Source organism: Trichosurus vulpecula, chromosome 9 (assembly GCF_011100635.1).
Source record: "Trichosurus vulpecula isolate mTriVul1 chromosome 9, mTriVul1.pri, whole genome shotgun sequence".
Lineage (NCBI taxonomy): Eukaryota > Metazoa > Chordata > Mammalia > Diprotodontia > Phalangeridae > Trichosurus > Trichosurus vulpecula.
The window spans coordinates 58076303-58082938 of record NC_050581.1 but is presented as its reverse complement, the minus strand read 5'-3'; positions in this window follow the sequence as shown (position 1 = coordinate 58082938).

Sequence of the window (6636 nt, the reverse complement as noted above, 5' to 3'; positions counted from 1 at the left end):
TTTTACAGACGAGGTCACCGAAGTTAAGTGACTTCTTCAGGGTCACATGGCAAGTAAGTGATTTGAACTCAGGTCTTCATGACTTTCTACCTAAGCTATTTAGTTATTTCATCTGTAAAATGAGGGAGTTGAACTAGATTATGTCTAAAGTCCCCTCCCAGCTCTGAATCTATAATCCTGTAAGGTTCACTTCCTAGAATCTGGAAGAGACACGGTCCTTTCTGGTGGGTACCAGGCATACGACCTCCATATTTTTTTGTTGTGGTTCAGTAGCAGCTGACTCTTTGTGACCCCATTTGGGGTTTTCTTGGCAGAGAAACTTGAGTGGTTTGCCATTTCCTTCTCCAGCCCATTTTATAGATGAGGAAACTGAGGCAAACAGGGAGAAGTGACTTGCCCAGGGTTACACAGCTGGTAAGTATCTGAGGTCAGATTTGAACTCAGGCCTTCCTGACTCCAGGCCCAGCCCTCTATCCACTGTGCCACCTAACTGAAAGAACATACCGCGTATATAAATAAGCAAATAAAAAGATAATATCAAAAGGTGATGACTTTTCAAATGGAACAGAGTTCTAGTAACTAGGGCATCAGGAAAGGTGCTGACCTTGCTTTAAAGGAAGCAATTCTACAAGGCAGAGGTGAAGAGGGAGGGCATTTATGAAATGGGGAAACGCTTGTGCCAAAGAGCCCTAAAACCCGCATCATAGCCCAACACCCCTGACTCACCCATCCTATCCACTTCACCACCTAGCTCCAAAATCTTTTCCTGAGACTTTCCCTGAGCCTAGAAGCAAGATTAATGTGCATTAGTCCCAGCTGTTGCTCTTCATTAATTCAAACCTCCCCTAGCATTTAACACTTCACATTTCTCAAATGGATTTTATGAATCTGCTGTGTTGGTCTGTGCTTTCTGTTCCCGAATCATACCAATCTCCAGTTTCATCCTGTCTCTGATCAATTTCTATGATTTAACCTCTTTGAGGCTATTTTCTCAACTGTCAGTTTAGGGAGTTGGACTTGAGGACCTTTGACTTTCCTTCTGGTTCCAGGATTCTAGGACACACCAGTAGCAGGATTTCAGGACTGTCCTAGCCCAGAGGAAAGTCAGAGCTCAAAGGGAGCCAGGGCAAAGTTAAACTCTAGGTTTACAGGGCAAAGTTAAACTCTAGGTTTACAAGTGAGAACTTTGATCCAGGGCCATTCTTTCTCCTTAACCTCTGAAGGGATGTTACTGATAGTTTGTTAGGACAGCCAGTTTGGAGGTGATCTTACTGAACCCATGCACTGCTCAGAATTTTCTACACATCCCAGTTACACCCCAAAGTATGGTATCCATTTGTCCCTAGCAGAACTTTTCTCTGCTCGGAGTGGTACAGTAAAAAGTACTGGTTCTGGAATTAGAGGAGTGTTGTGTTTGTCCCTAGTTCTCAAAGAGGACCGTGACATCAGGGAGATGACATCATGACTTACAGTTGACTGATTTGAGTGAGGGAGGGCTGTGCAAGGTCACCAGCCTCACTTTCTCCTCCAGAGCCATGTGGGTCCAGCGGCCAGATATTCATCAGGACGACTGGAGATGGCCCAGCATACAATGGAAGACCCTGGCTCTTTCAGGCTAAGGCCTTTTCAGGTTCTCCCTTTGAGTGAGGTAACACACATTCAATGAATAGGCCTCTTTAAGAAGTTAATCAAGCGATTTCCCCTTTAATCAAAACTCAAAAAAAAGAAATTAGGGGAAATGGGTTCAAACACTGCCCTTGCTACCTGTGTGACCTGGGGTACATCCTTTACCCACACTGGGCTTCACTTTCCTCATCTATAAGATAAGGGAGTTGAACTGATTAGACTCCTTCGAGCTCTGTAATCTGTGATCCCATGAGGACCAAACCTGCAACCTTGAGCTGAAAAGCTATAAAAAAGCAAAGCAGACATCCGTCTTCAATGGCACCACCACCACCACCCCCAAAGGGAAGGGGACTATAGAGGACTCTCAGGACCATAGAGGACTTCAGCTTGTCCCCACAGGATGGCTGTGGACTCGGTTGACTGATTGCTGGGGAAACCAAAGTGTACATTAGATATAAGGCGATTGAGAGCATCACATTACAGGGGAAATGAGTTAGGTCAGAGTCAGGTGATAGTAGCTGGCACAGATAGGTACCTTCAAGTGGATTCCTGTCTGAGACCTGGAGAACAAGTTGGCTCCCAGAGGCATGCATGCTTCCTCCTCCACGTGCCTTGGGCAGTGGATGCTCTGATTGGAGCAAATGGTGAACACCGGGATGATGCCACAAGGCTTGGACCAGTCCCACAGAGGCCTGTGGGAACTGAATGAGGGGTTTGCAAGGGCATAGGGGCTGGCAGGTCACCAAGTTAGGCCTGCCTTTCCCTCTAGGACTGGGATATTTGCTCATCTCCACACTTTCAAGAGCAAGGAAAGGGCACCGGCCCTGGAGACAGGAGAACCTGAGTTCAAATCCGGCCTCAGACATTTGACACACTTATTAGCTGTGTGACCTTGGGCAAGTCACTTAAACACAATTGTCCTGCCTTCTCCCCTCCAAAAAAAAAAAAAAAGAACAAATAAACAAACCAAAAAAGAGCAAGGAAAGGCACTCAAGAATGCCAGCAGCCATGAATACAGAGATTAATTACTCCCTTTGAGGACTGGCTACTGATTATCGAAGAAAGAATAGAACCAGGAAAGAATGCTATGTCCTAAAGCACCTTCAACACAAAAGGAGAGAGAAAATAAAATACATAAGTGGTAAATCTCATCAAAGTATGTAAAGGACTTTGCCACATCCCTGATAAATATTATTATTTTTGACATCTGTGTAGCGCTCTGCATGGATTATCTCATTTGACACAACAGCTCTGTGAGGTAGGTTTGGGGGCTAGTCAGGTTTTGATTTGTTTTGGGTTTTTTTTGGGGGGGTGGGGAGAGGGTCAGCCCAGACCCATGATTTCATTAACACGAGGAACCATAATGTAGAAACTGTCTACCAGTGAAGATCAGCACCTGCTCAGAAACTTAAGAATCTTAGAGAGATGCCTAGGGGAATGAGAGGTTACATGACTTACCCAGGGTCACTCAGGATCTGAGACGCAGGCCTTGAACCCAGTTCTCTCTGGTTCCAAGGCTAACTCTCTATCCCTAACTTTTTCTCACAGAGTAGGTACTAAATAAACCCTTGGTGAATTATTGTAAGTCAGGCTCCTAATGCCCTGCCACCCCCAACCTCCCAATTCTCTCTCCTCAGGAAACAAGACTACTTCAACCCTGCATCTCAGCAAACCTCCATTCAACTTCCCACGAGATTCCCCTCTGAGAACAGAGAGACAGTGTAATGTCATACAATGAAAGAGCAATGAATCTGGAGTCAGAGTCCTGAGTTCCAGTGTTGCCTCTGATGCTTACTACCTGTAAGCAAGGCAAATCACCTCCAAGCCTCAGTTTCCTCACTTGGAAAATGAAGCGGGTTGGCCAAGGCGACTTCTGAGGTCTGTTCCAACTCTAGAACCACGATCCTAAGAACCTTGGAAGTCATCTCTCCTGCCCCTGTGCTGGGTAACTGAGCAAGCCTCCAATCTTTAGTCAGGGAGCCAAGGTTCAAACCCAGGCCCAGCGATATTAGAAAAGCAAAGTGTATCCATGATCTGCGAACAGGCTTCTAAAGGAAGGGATGTTCAGTCAGGCAACACCTTTTATCAAGCACTTTCTATGTGCCAGGCACTATGCTAAGTGTTGGGGATACAAATACAGGGAAAAAAATAATAGAGACATTCCTTATCCTTTTGGAGACACTCCAAAACACACTGAGAGCTCTGAGAACCTTCCTTCCTGCCCTAGGAGAGCGAAGGCCCAGGAATGTGCACTTCCCAGTCTGGGAACCTTGTAACAGCAGCTGCTTTCCTGGCTGGGAACTTTCCAGGATTACATACTGCAAACCCACCCCCTTCTTCCCTCTTCCACGTCATCCTGTGCAAGGTGGAGACCAACTCCTCTATCCCTCTGGCATCCCTAAAGGCATCTTCCAGAATCCAGACTCAGGGCCCAGGAATGTGATGGGGAGAAGGGGGCTAAGGATAAGAGCAAAATAATGATAGCATTTATTTAGCACTTAACAGTTTGCAAAATATTTTAAATATATCTCATTGGAGCCTCACAACAACCCTGTAAGGTAGTTCCTATTATTATCCCCATATTACAGATAGGGAAACTGAGGCTGAGATGTGAGGTCACATGACTTCACCCAGCTAATAAGTCTATGAGCCAGGATTTGAACTCAAGTCTTCCTGACTCCAAGTATAATGCTCAATCCACCGAGGCCACTTACTTAGCTGTCTTTTGATCAATAAGGGCGGCAAGTAGAGGGAGGGAAGGAGAAATGGGTAAAGAAGCATCCTCATGGTCTCCTCCCAAAGTGCAGGTTGAGGATCTGGGTTTCTTTTTCACACAAGCTGGAACACATCACTGCTCCTCCTCCTCCTATGCCCCCAGCTCTGCCAACCATCACCTGTCTCAAGGTCATTCCTGTAGGAGGACAGGAACTTCAAGAATTACAGAGAGAAGGAAAGGGGAGGAGAGATGAGAGCAGGGGATATCCATTTAGAAAAGGCTAATAAGCTTTTATACCTCTTCGACTTGACCATATCATTCTCAATAGTGTTTATTACCCAAAGTTGGTGCAAGACAGTGGGCTCAGATCTTTTGTAAATGAGGGAGTTACTTCACCTAAAGGTGCACTGTCTACATCTGGAATCAAGGGTAAGGTGGAGTCCAGTGCTTAAGGCTCTGGATGAAGTCCCTCTCCATCCAGGGTCCTGGAAGTGATTAAAATGCAAGAGGGCTGGGCTGAGGAGGGAGGGGAGACAGTCTTGGCTTTCCCTCCTCTCAGTCTTGCTCTATGAACCCCTCAGACAGTAAGATCATAGATCGAGGGCTGGAAGGAACCTGAGAGGTCATTTAGTCCCTCGGTCCTGAGGCTAATGCTTTCAAGCCTCAGTTCTTCCTGGTTTTCTGGAGCCAGCAGGCAGGGAGTCCCTTCAGCGTTACTACTGAGGGCACAGGCCCTTCCTGGCTAACTGGATGAGCACTGCAATTGAGCTCGAGGGCTCACGTGGAAATACCAGCTCCCTCCCGAGGCAGGGCCCTGTTCACCAGGACCTGAACCTGACAAGATTCCTGTAAAACATGCTTCTTGCAGTAGTGCCTGCCAGCCTCATAATTACCCAGTAAATAAAACTGAAGGAGCGTCTTTGTGTTCCCCTGGAAGTCAAGTGGACAAGGAGGAGGCCAAACAGACTTGATTGTTAAAAGGCTCCTTCACTCTCCTTTAGAAATTCCACCCAGGCAAACTTCCCAGCCCATTTTATTCAAATCTCCTCTTGACTCAGGCCACACCTGCACCATACAGGTGCTCAATAAATGCTTCGCTGGCTGACTCAACAATCCATGGTACCTCACAGACCTTGTTCTCAACAAGTCCCCATTTCACAGATGGAAAAACTAAGGACCAAGAAGTAACTGACCCAGGGAGACAAGAGCCATTAGAAAATTGTAGATTTAATGCTAGAAGGTAGATTAACATCAAATCAGTACACATAACATGAGCACAGTAGAAACCATTACTAACTTCCCTATGTCCATCTGGGGAGATACCATCCTTCCAGTCATCCAAGTCCCCATCTGAAGTCTTTAGTTCTTTCTTCTTCACCCCTGCTCTCCATCTCTAATCGGTTGTCAAGGGTCCTCAGTCTTCCTGCCACAAGTCTCTCATCTATTCCCTTTCTCTTTACTCCCATGGCCACCACTCATATAGCCAATTGCCTCCTTTATCAGGGTCCACAGTTCCAACAGTGTGAGGGGTCCACCCAATTGTGGAGTTGATGGGGTTATGGGACTCACAGTGGACCCCTAAAAGGAAAAAACCATGTCTATGAATGCAAACCAGTCCCTGAACTTTCCCACACTACCTAGATACTCAATTATCTTTTTCACAGGCCTCAAAGGTGGCTCACCAACACAACCCAGATGACTTAACTCCTTTCATCATCTTCATTTGACTCACCCCAGGCTACTTGCCACTATCCCATCCATATCTTCTCCCAGTCTACATAAGTACCAATCTCACCCCCATTAAAATTTGTTAGGCCTGAGGTGTTGTAATAAAACCTTACTACTCTCACTGAAAGAAGGCTTGAGTGGTCTAATTCTTTCAAGGCAGACCCACCCTGTAGCCTTGCATTTTGGGGCTCCCAGTACCCCAAACTGTAACAGCAAGACATGTGGTAGGAGCGTGATCCCTGGGGAGGTGAGGATGTCTCAGGAGTAGTCATTCTAAAACTCAGCCTTGGCTTGACTGAGCTGCTGCCTTTGGCCACATGTGCTCAGCTCTATTTCCCTAAAAACAGATAGCCCAGAGGTGGGGGAATGGGACACAAGGGAACCCCTTTGAGAAGGTACAACGAGGACTAAATCCACTATGGTAGCAGACTGCCTTAAATCATTGGCTTAAACTCAGGTTACAAGGCCAAGTTGATTGTTGTTCAGTCATGTCTGACTCTTCCATGGCCATTTCCTTCTCCAGCTCATTTTAAGATGAGGAAACTGAGGCCAACGGGGTGAAGTGA